Source organism: Cupressus sempervirens, chromosome 7, assembly GCF_028749045.1.
Source record: "Cupressus sempervirens isolate cs-2001-9-10 chromosome 7, ASM2874904v1, whole genome shotgun sequence".
NCBI lineage: Eukaryota > Viridiplantae > Streptophyta > Pinopsida > Cupressales > Cupressaceae > Cupressus > Cupressus sempervirens.
In genome coordinates, this window is record NC_143124.1 from 398,464,200 (window position 1) to 398,477,268 (window position 13,069).

Below are 13,069 nucleotides of genomic sequence, written 5' to 3' on the forward strand. Positions count from 1 at the left end.
TGTTTTATCAAATTACAATCATTGTACATGCATCTCCCTATAGATTGTAATTTTCAAGGAAAGTCAATGAAATATTTGAAGTTCCATATAAAATTGTATTTTATTGTTCTGTTGACTTCTACAATGTTTTGGCATTTTCAAGTTTTTCCTATAAATTTGTAAGAAACAAAATATAACATTTAACATCGAATTATAATTAACATATTGAGGTTTACCTTATAACAATCAATCTAATTAATAAACTAGTTATTTTAGTGTTCACTAGTACAAAATATGTGGAATAGAAACGATATTTACTTTTACAATCTAATTTATTTCACCATTAGATGGGTTTATTTTACAATCAAATTTAAAGTATCATTGAATTTTTTTTAAAATCAGAAATATTCTAATATATTTAAGAACTATAATATTAATATCATAAAGGGGATGCCCCAAGTACCATTGGATGAACAAACAAGAATGAATGCAAATGTCTTTTCGGCCGAATTCGGCAATAGCCTGCTATCTTTTCCAAATTCACCAGGAAAGAAGACATGTGATTAACATGTATCCAGTGTGAAATGACTATGCTCATAGTAACACCATTTGATCAACTTAGATTAATGACCCGAAATGAGTTTTGGGCAAATCTAGGGAACACTCGACCATTTTTATAAATGTCACCTAGAAAGAAGACATATGACAACTCTAATAACTAATAAATTAATAATGATGTTTCATTATTGAATTAATAATAATAATGACACCCTTGTCCCATTCTATAGCCTATTAAACAATTATGTCTTTATTTTATCATAAGAGATCTTATTTAAATCTAAAACTTTAATCTTGGATGTACTTTAGATCACTATGGACAAGGTGGTTCAAGCACTCTTTGTGCATGCATCAAAGGTCCCTATGTGTGAGCCTTAATTGCTCTCAACTCCTTGACGTGTGTTAGCATTTATGAAAATGTCCTCTTTGCATTCTATTTTTCTTATTTATTGAAGAATGTTGGCTTAGTCATTCATTCTATTAGCCATATACATCCATATACACTCCAATCAAGCTTACTTCTCCTTCTCATCTTTTTGCTTCCAAAAAACCTATTAAGATAGAGAGGATTAAGAAATTTATTTTTGTGAGAAATAGGTTGATTTGGAGAGCAATTCTCTAGTGTCTGGGAGCTTAATACATTAATTTCCCCAATAGTTTCCACTCCAATGTAGACATTGCGGCCATGTTTATTGATGTTGCTCATCATTTTTATGTTGATAATGACCTTATTGCCAGTCTTCACCAAGATTTGTTTGATGAAAAATTGTTGGGGGACCTCAACACAATTCTTATGAATATTAGAAGGGACCTCTTGATTTCTCTGGTGGTGAATTATAACATGCTATATGTAAGAGGAGAATTGGTCCCAACTAACCCAATTATCTTCATTCAAGACCTTGCTAGTTTTTTGTAGGATAGGGAGATTTACTAAAGGAATCTTCATTTCCTCCTTTTCTTCTTTTCCATTTTGGATTATATTGAAGAGGATTGGTTAGAAAACTACGTCGAGGAGGAAGGGATTATACATGAATGATCCCTTAGAGTTTCTATTGAAGATTTGCATGAAGCTTTTAGGGTAGATTAGTGTTTGAAGAAATTTCTTTTAATAGACTAGTTGTCTTCTCCTTTTTGTTTTGAAATCAAAAACTTCTTGAATTTTGGATAGTTGTTTCAACTTTTTGAAATCTAAATATTAAAGGAACTTATATATAATTTATAATCTTATTAGAACAATAGTGTCTTCACTTTCAATTAGACTTGTTTTCAACTTAATATATAGAAATGTCTAGTTATCTTATGCAAGAAATTTAATTTCAAAACCTACCCTAGCTTGATTGTACAGGTACTCTTTGGAAGTGTTAAGGATATCTTTGGAAGTGGGGAGTTAATGAGTTTTTTCTTTCTTCCATCTCTTTTATATAAGGGTATGATTTTTAAACATCCATAAATTATAATGATGATGCAATCTTTCATAAACTTTGGGCCACTAGAAGGTAAATGACTGGTATAGGCATGCTTCTTATTATGCTTCTATGTTTAAGATCCAACTGTGGTTACTATCTAAATAGAATCTATTTTTCTTCTAGCACTTAAAGGGTCATTATTTAGGGCTTTTCTCATGAAATATGTTTTATTTAAAGAATAGGTTATTGGGTTCGGAATAATGTACTAAGAAAACAAAATGGTTGTTTCAATTTGAGTTTGTTTGGCTCCTTGCAACTAACATAATCACCTTGTCCAGAATAGGTTTGTCTTGGTTATTTTTGCAGAATATCTTTAGAATAGGGTAGAATTCATCTCAAATCGACTTATATCCGAAGTGGTCTTCTTCATCAAAGTTTTAAACAGTATGTAAGACTAAGGGAAGTGGTTTCCATATTTCAATGTATATCTCTCTTCTTAGAGTGTTTTTATATTATCTTCATCAATATGTAATTGATTGAACTCAAAAATTATGAGCTTAAAATAATGTAAAAGAGGGTATGCCCTCTTCAAGTCCCTGATTAGGCATTTGTGTGTATACAAGACTTTGGTCTCGAGCTACACTGAGGGTTTTCTTAACCCCATTATTTTTCCCTCGGTGCCTGCACTTGAATGGGGTATTTGTAAATATGTTGATATTAATAAAAAATAGGCACTTGCCTCTTATTAATAAAATAAATAATTTGTAGGAGAGCCAAAGGATATGTGTATCAAAAATGAGATTGACTTTTATAATCTATTAATATATTAAATTTTAAAATAATTTAAATTTGAATGTAAATATATAATTACTACCATATAATGTTACAAGCGTCAAGTATGAATTCATGATTTTATAATTTTCAATTTCAAGAATTAATCACAAGTTCAAGGCAATTAAATTGGACAATCAAGTTATTTCTCTCATTAGATGGGTTTAAAAGGGAATAATTGAAATGCTTATAATTATTAAAGTTCTATAAATTCATTTTTTATATCGAAAGTATCATTCCAAAACTAATTTATTTGAAAAATTAGAAATATTATGATATATTTAAGAACTATTATATTATTATATTATATAAATATAATCAATAACTTAGTATCCATAATCCAACTCCTAATCAATGAAATGGTCTAATTAAATTTCACTTATTTATAGTTCTGTCAAATACAATTTTGTTATTATTATTATATATAACAATAAATATTATAATTATTATAATGTCACAAGTATTTATATAATAAAGGGGGTGCCCCGACTACTGTTGGATGAAAAAAGATCAATAGCTCGCGATGTATTTTGGGTTGATTTGGGCAACACTCAACTTGTTTTCCCAAATGACCCCAAAAAGAAGACATGTGGCATACATAGTGACACATGGTATCACAATGTCAACATCATTTATATTTTACCAGAAAAAGCCCAAAGGTGATGCAATATAGAACCAGATTAATCCCCAATGGAAATGATATAGTTCCTAGCAATTAACTATACAATGAAAACACAACATAAGATACAAGATCTGATACCAAACTTAATTGTTTATTCATAAAACTACTAATTACATACAATGTATTGAGTTGCAAGGCCTTCCTAGTTATAGCCAAATACAAAGAAAGTAGTAGTTATGCAAGATCTCTCAAGATTCAGCCCAAATCCTAGCTAGTCTAGATCTACAACACAACAACATTCTGGTAGAAACCCAAGAAGAATCTCAACTTATGCTCACAAATCACCAAGAAACCTTCTTATTTCCCAAGCCCACACTTAGCTACTAGCTCTGCTCAAACTTCACTCCTCTCACCTACTCCATGATGAATTCCATCTCCCTTAAGACTCCCCTAAACCCCTACTTATACCCAACTAAGCCACAAGTCTACCTAGAAAGTTACAAATTAAATAAAACCTTACATTAAATTCATATTTAAGCCACAAATCAGCCTACAACAAATATTAAATACCAAATGTCTTAGAAGGTTTACAACACTTATTAAATACATATAGGAAAAATAAATAAGACCCAAATAGGTGCACACAAATTCCCACGATCACTCCACCTCATGATCACACTCCTCACACATTAAATACACCAAGTAGATTGATCAAATCTGTAAGAACTTCATTCAAAAAACCAAACTGTTGAGCATCAACACATACCACCAAGTATGACCGAGCTCTTACAAGCATCACTAACCTCCTTCAATTCCTAAGCAACTGACACATGCCAAGAAACATAGTATAAGCTAAGCAATAGTGTACATGTTAAGAAAACCTTCAGCGATTGAGATCCTCAGTCAATACAAAAAATCAATGATGATGAAGCAATGATTCTCCTTCAACCGAGCATCTAGCTTCCCCATCGAGCCCATTCGATCAAGCCTCCAACTAAGAAGCACCATAGAGATGACCGAGCATCTCTAGTCTTCCCTAGAAAATGCCAAAAATTTTAGGAACCTTAGATGCCTCTACATCAAAAGGGGACACACCAACCACCATTTGATTAACAAAGATCAATATTTCCATATGTATTTTGGGCCAATTTTGACAATAGTCAACTTATTTTCTCAAATGCCCCCAAAAAATAGACACATGTTATACACATATCAAGTGAGAAATGAGTATCTCAATGCGCATTGCTACAACATCTAAAGAGGCGTTGACCACAATTTTTGTTAGATCATCAAAGATCAATGGTTGGAGATGTATTTCAAGACAATTTTGGCTACACTAATCATTTTTTCAAAATTTCCCTGGAAAAGAAGTCTATGACTATTCATAGATAGAAATTATCACTAATTATTAAAGTTAATCCTAAATTATATGTGTGACATTGCATGTTTCACAATAAATTAAAATTATAATATCATTTATACAATGTACAATGTACATAAAAAAGAATAATATCAAATACAGTCTCAACTCTGTTGATTGTACAATTTGTAAAATTTTCTTTTGTGTAGATCATAAGGTTTTATTTTTATTGTTCAATCTTGGATCTCTATACAAACTACCAAGATCTTTGCAAAAGCATTGAAGCATCACTGATTAGAAAGGGGTTACAAACTTACAATTTACAACATAGTCCTAGTCTTCTAAGACAACTCACAAACTACACTTATCAATTTGATTTTCAACTTTCCAAGTAAGATCTTGAACACATTTGTCTTACCACATATTTTTATTTTATTGTAAGTGTAGTATTGATTGTAGAATTTAGGGTTTAATTTTGAATTTATCATCATGATCTTACAATAAAATTGTTTACATTGTAGGCATAAATAGTTTACATTGTAGCAACTAGGTATCTTGTAAAGTAAAATATTAGAATTACAATTTAGGGTTTAAATGTTGATCGTGCCTATAAATTGTAATTTGTGTATGTGTATAGTTTATAAAAAAATTAATGATGAAAAAAATATAAAAGAGGAGTGGCATTGGCACTAGCAATGGAAGAGCAACCCAATATAAAATATAGGGGACTTGGAAACTAGTTTTTGACTTGCACAAATTGGCTAATACACTAGGTTTTACTAATGAATTCCACAATATTTTTGATCATGTTATGTATGGAAGGAGTATGAAGGAAATCAAACATGCAATTCAAAATAAGTGGTTGACCCAGAAAAGGAGTCAAAATATATTAAAAACTAAAAAATGATAGGGTCCATTGTAAATAAATTTGTAACATGGGCTATGGGAACAACTTGCTTGGGGTTACCTCCAACATTCCCTTGTCCAGAATTTGTAATGGTTTTTGCTGAAAACTATTATGAAAAAAGAAAGGGAATTGTCAATCAAAACATACAAAAGGTAATTATGTTGATAATACAGAGTGAATTTGCTAGTTTATTGAACCTACAATATGAAGCACAAAACCCAACCCATAGTGATCTAGAAAAATTGGTAGGATTATATGAGAACTTATGACTAGATAGAAACCATTCGTATATTAGAGAATTAGCAAAAAGATTCAATCTACCCTGTGATCATAAATATGAATTGCATATTTTTTCACAATGAGTTTAGGATACTATATACCTACTATCAACATACATGTTTGGATTTGGAAAGTAATGAGAAAGTGGGTGCCAACATTCTTGAAAATGATTTTCAATATTCATTGTCTAGAAGTTCTAGTAAGATATAATTATATTGAGCACATCATTCATCACACACAAGAACAATTGTTAATGATTAAAAAAGATTCATGTTCACACTAACATAAGACATTTAGATACACTACCTACTTGTTTTATCTTTTGTTATCAAAGTTGGTAGATTTTTTGAAACAGACAAGCTTCAACTTAATTTTGATAAAAAAATAATATTTGAATGGACACCTGTGATTAGGATGGATGATCCCCAAGGGGAATACAACCACTTTGTAGACTACTTTTTGGCACCCCTTTATCAAAACTTACATGCACTTCAATTCCTAGATTGCACGTGTCTTGTAAACAATTCATTCAACTAAGAAGTCAAATTCAATTAGAAGACAAGTACTTTATGGAAGAGTGCATTGTATTAAGGTTTTATGGTTCAATGGTGGAACCCTAAAAACTCCCAATACACGTGACAAAGAGGGTATTTACATTGAAATATGTACAATGGGTGAAAAGCACAGATGTACTCTTTCATGGCCAGCAAAAGAAAACCATTTTTCCTTCATTGCCTATCACATGTCGAGGGTTCACATTTGAGAAAAGAGCATTCAATGTGGCACATGAATTTTCTACATTTTTAAAATTTGATGTTACCAGACACTAGTAGTATGGTCCACTAAACATAGTTACCACAAATCTTGTATACAATGGGAATTCGCAAGAAAATGTCAACATGATTGTATGCCATTGATTTAAAATTTTAAAAACATGGACTCCTAGGAAGTAGTGAAAATAGAGATGGAGAAATGTGCTAGTGAAAACAATATTTCAATAGAGGAATTGTCAGCATAAATTAAAGAATTGCACAAAAAGAAAGAAAAAGTGTAGCTTGTGACATCCTACAATTTATACTAGAAGGCATATTGTCCAAGTAAAAAATCTCTTCCAGATGCCATAAATAAAGATTGTGTAGCTACAAATTGGTGTTGATAAAAAAATAATATTTTTTGGGAAATGAGGAAGAATCTCAATGACCCTAAGACCTATGTAGATTTTGAAGACTTGCCCAAGTATGAAACATTTAGAAAATTAGGGGATAGTGAGCATCCTAAATGTAGCAACAGAACAACATGATGCTAAGGACGAAGAAAATGAGTATGAGGTTTCTAAGGATCATCCACCACCATAGGCACTACCACTAGTTCCATTGAATCCACTCCCCAAACTACTACTACTGCTAGTACATTTAATTCACCTAAATAATGTATTGTGCTTAATCTACAAATAAGGGAAACTTATGGCATAGGGGCACAAATGATAGAAAAATGGGTTATTCAAGAGATGGTGGGCTAGGCCCAACATGTTAAGGACCTTGGTATACATTCCTCATACTAGAGCACCAGAACCTAGTCATATACTAGTAATTGGAGATGAGTCACATGACCCATAAAGTTCATCAAAAAATGGTGAACCCATGCTATTATTCATCCTAGATGGAAGTCCAACCTCCCATTTTGCTTCATCTTCAAAAAGGACAATATGACTGCAATTTGATGAGAATATTGTAGTTGAAGCTTAATGTGTAAAGAAGCAAAAGGTTATGGATACTCATATTGATACAATGTCAGTCACAATTCTCTTAGGATAAAATATTTAGAATAGTCCAAAAACTCCACTTGTTAGTAGTAGTGGGATAGGATTAGGAAGGGGTGATGTTGTTGGTAATCCTCAAAATGTAATTATTATAACCTTGAGCATTTGTGGAGACAAGTACAATGTTACAAGTGCTCTTTCTCCTTTCAAACATCATATTGTGTCAGTAGAGACAAATTTTGTAAGGAATTTTCAAGAAACCACAAAAATGAATAGAAAAAATAATAAGGCATTCAAGAAGGATGTACTTAAGGTGACTCATTCTCAAGAACCTACATTGAGTAGGATATTTCCAACATATAAAACAAATAAAGAAATGATGAATTTTATGATTGTTTCACCCCCAGTCCTATAGCTCGATAATAATCCACTAGAGAGCAAGATAAATCCACTATATTTTCATGTTATCACCCTATCATTGGATTTCTCCAAAAATAAATTAAAAAAAGGGCAAAGTCAACATAGCAAAAAAGACCAACTCCATGGTCTACAGTTCACTATTCAAGATGGAGAGAGAGAAAAGGGTTGGAGAAGCCAATTGAAAAGTTAAAAGAAGACTTGGCAAATGCAAAGGAAAAGGAGAAAGCAACATATAATAGGTGTAAAGAAATATAGAAAAAGGATATCGAGTGCTTCATCTCAAGAAGAAACTACACAACCAAAAAATATAGAGGCAGAGATGAAAATTCTAAAAGAACAAATGGAAGAAAGAAACAAAAAGCTAACTGATGTAAATGTGGAGAGAGAAGCAAAATTCAAGAAGTTAAAGGAACAATTGGAAGAAAGCAATAAAAAAAACTTAGCAATACTTTGAATCATACTAATATGGATGTAGATGTAAAATTCAAAGAACTCAAGGTAAGAGACCAAAAAGCAACTTGAGGATGAAAGAGCATTTGCAATAGATATTTTTTAAAATTTGGAATCTAGTAGACATACAATCACTAACTTAAATAAGGAATTGGACAAAGAGAGGAAAAATAAAAAATAGTGGGAAGAGAAAGCAAAGGAAATAAAGAAACAACGTGAAAATCAATTGCCACAAATGGTGCAAGAGGTATAGAAGGTAAATAAAATAATCACAACCTACGAGAATAGATTGTTTGAGTCAAATGAAAAAATCAAAAATTTAGTCGAGCTAATTAAAGACAAAATGTTGGGAATTATGGAAAATGTTGATAGGTTGTGTGATTACTTTGAATTGCATTAAAGTGTTCAAGTTGTTTGTGGAAGTATCAAAGAGAAGATTGAAAAGAAAAAAGACCTTTTAAAGCTCGAGAAGACTACAAGACAGATTATACACATAATCAACACAAATAGTGATAGGTATTTGGTGAACAAAGGAATTTATGACTGCATTTGTGCATCAATAAATTCATCAACTTTCATTTGAAAATGCTAGAATATAAGGGAAGGAGAGGAATATTTGAACTCAATTGGGAGAGAGCTCACCAAGATGGATGATAGAGAGAAATTAATGATAAGTCTTGGTTTGCATATTCCTTGTCGTAGTAACTCATCAATGAAATTCGTTGGAAGGGAAGCTTACCAAAAAGAGTTGGAGGCCAAAATTGTATGTAGTCAAGTTTCCTTAGGATACAACTCCTGAAGGAATTTTGAATTGTATGAAACCATTGGCAAATATGAATGCACTATTGGATGTAGCATTGCTTTCAAGTAAATCTTCCAAGTATGGAAGTTTAACAAAGTTGCAAGTCATCTACTATAACATAACAAATATTCAAACTCCAAATGAAACAAAATTCAACATCCTAAAAAAGAAGATTGAATCTTCAATTACATCATAAGACATCCATTTGAGTATGTGAAACTTGAAAAGTTCTTTTAATCATCTTTGTAGTGTTGACTTTATTTCTATTTGTAATAGTTTTACATGAGTTTAAAGTTTGAACTAAGTTTCTTGAACAAGATAAACATAGCAGAATCCAGATGTTATTTTGGTGAACATAATCTAAAATGCTTCCAATGAGGCAAAATTACTTGAAGGTGTCATTGCTCCCTTATTTCTATAGAAGGGAATTCAGGGACATTTGCTAAATCTTATGGTTGTAAGCTTATTACTTATAACTCATGATTATGAAATTGGATATTGAAATTTAACTTTTGCAACATGAATTCATTGAATTGTATCATGTATCATGTGTAAAAAAATTAATGAGAATGAATATGAAATTTATCATATGAATTATAATATTTTCATAAAAAATATCAAGGATTGTACCATAACAATGTATCATATGAGCTTGTTGCATAATAATGCAAATGAGGAACACTAGTAATGGTGACAGTTGAATGATTGATGACATCATCTAACCTAAAATGTACATGTTTGTTTGACATTAGACATTTAGAAAATGATATAATTATTATGTGTGATAGATGAATCATGATTAGATTCAGAGAATAGTGTCCAAAATCTAGAATGTAGACTATAGTAAATTACTAATAAGTAATATATTCATAGTTGACACATCATGCCATAACTATTAGAGTTGCCACTCCATCTCATCATTCGAATTGTCAAATTCCTTGCCATCAAGTTCAAATAGTCCTTTATTATGCTTCATATTTTCTCTAGTATGCATATCTCTGCTTGCATGATCCTCGGCTTCAACATCAATGCTACCAATACCACTAGTTGATTTAGTGATCTCATTTGAAATGTTTTCCAAACCTCTTCTTTGACATTTCTTCCTCCATAATTTCAGTTCCCTTTCATAAGGAAAATTATTGACTTAATATCTAGATGTATATAGCCTCAAGCAATTTTCCTAATTATTGTCTAGTTTATTTCTTACCTTTGGCTTTACAAACCCCAAAACACTAAAAACTCACTCATCCTCCATAGATCCCAATATCATGGTCAAACATAGTTTAACAAGCTTGAAATATTTTGATATTGAATCCCACAACACTTCACTCTGAGCCAAATTTCTGCAAAGTTTGGTTACCAATCATTCTCCTCTGGGGTTCTGCATAAGATCATATTGCTCCTTCATTTTATTTGCAAAGCAACATGATTTATCTCTCAAATAAGATTCATCTAAAACTCCATTTATAGTTACCCCATTGATTTTTTTGGTTTTACAAAATTGATCTATCAAAATCAATAACTTATTTGTAAAATCTTTAGGACTTTTGAAACTCCAATAATTGGGAAACACAATACACATTGATTCAATTAATTCCTATTGAGGCAATATTTCTCTAATTTCTGAGGAAAGATTATAGAAATGTCCTTCACATAATCAATTACAAACTCAACAATCTATTCAAACACTTCCTTTGTAAAAGTTAATTTTTGCTACGTGGGTTTCTTTCCTTTTCTTGTGGACACATGCCTTCTATAATAGTGCATTGGTATCTCAACAGCCCGTATATTGACACAAAACTCCCCCTTTGCATCAATATTTGAAAATTTATTAGGGTTGTCCAAATCTATGATTCTCATCCATCCTAAAAAAATTCATCCACATTAAATGAATTTTGATTTCTATAGAGACTATTGAGGGGCTGCACATGTCATTTTTCACGGTGTATTATGTTCTAAGTATACATAAATCTTTGCTGGATCTTCTTCATTATATTTCTCATTTCCTCTATCATGGGGAGAATGGTTGCTAATGTTAAGAGTGTCTCTACACTACTTAACCTTTCGAGTGGCTCACAATATTTTTGTTGACTAGTGGGATTTTCATGAGTTGACTCCATTATACCAAGCAATGATGGATAGCAAAAAAATAATTGATGAGCTGGTCCATCCAAAGAGATCCATTTGGTATCATTATCTTTAAGAAGCTTTCTCCCATTAGACTTCCTAGGTAAATTGTTGAAATTCCTTGAATTTTTTAGGACTCGACAAAAGCATCTATAGATCTCTTCAATTAAAATCTCAACTCTATATATTTGTAAAGAGTTGCTAACAATTCTAAAAGCTAGATTCATTCTATTGGCCATGCAGTGAATTCCAACAACATAAGGTGCAAGAAAACATTTTCACTTTTTGACAATACCATTCTTATTGCCTTGCATTATTGAAGCTCCATCTTTTCCAACACAGACCAACTTTTGGGAAATTATCATTTCATCTATACCTCCATATTCAATTAGAGAAGTCTCTACTAGTTCAAATATGTTTTCCATTGTTGAATTATCCTTCATTTTAACGACAATTAATAGATTAGGTTGGCGGAAAAAATTGTGTACACTATAAACATATATGCATACCCATGAATTATTTTCTATTGCAGTCACCTCATCTAAAGATAATGCAATAGAATTTGACTCTTTAATTTTTTCTTCGATATTTTCCTTTTCAACCTTAGCAAGACAACTTGCCCATTCCCATCCATTGTTTACTAACCAATGACTCCTCAGGTAATAATGAACTTTCAGAAAGTGTAATAAAGCACTCAATGATGGGTAGTCTATCATGGCATGCCCTTTGCTCAAAATATAGAATAAAATACTTAACTAAATAACTTTACCCATTTCTTCAACTTCTATTGCCTTTTCAAGAAGAGATTCAATCAAGCCTTTTACTTCAGTAGGCTTTGTTAGTATTTTCTCTTGAATTTATAAGATTTTTGCATTCTTAACATGTTTACATTCCTCCTTGGTTTTCCATCTTGTCCTTGAATTTTCCACTCCATTTATGATTTTCTTCTCATAAACTTTACCCATATGCTTTTCTATGGTGTTAATTTTTAGCTATAACTTATTTTTCATTTTATTTATCCTTGTGCATATCGTACATCTTCATTCTACTAAAGGCTCATCTTCTTTAAGATTGTGCATAGGTTCAATGGATGTATACTTTGAACCCTATTTTATATGAAAATTCATGATCAATAGATCCCAACTCTAATCTATTTTGGATTTTGCATCATTTTTTGCATTATATTTCCTTTTTCCCTTTCTTGGGTGTGCACCATCACAATATTTGGAATTCTCATTCAAGTCAATTATATTATTTTGGCTACTCTAGGTATTGACCTAAAGATCTTCTTCAAGTTCATCATGTTTAGAGATACCAGGTTCACCAATTTCTTCAATATGTGTTAGTGACACTGGTAGTGGTTGGAAATCTTGTAATGTACTTGTGATGTTGTAGCATCCTGATTTTGGCCACTAAAATATGATGGCAAGGTTCAGTTAGTACATTTGGCTAGCCTTGCTTGGATTTCACCACATGTAGTACTCTTACCCTTGTTCATGTTTGACATCTCCAAAGAAATATAGGTTGCTCAAATAAATCAAGTTGTTGAAAAAGTGATAGTTGACTATT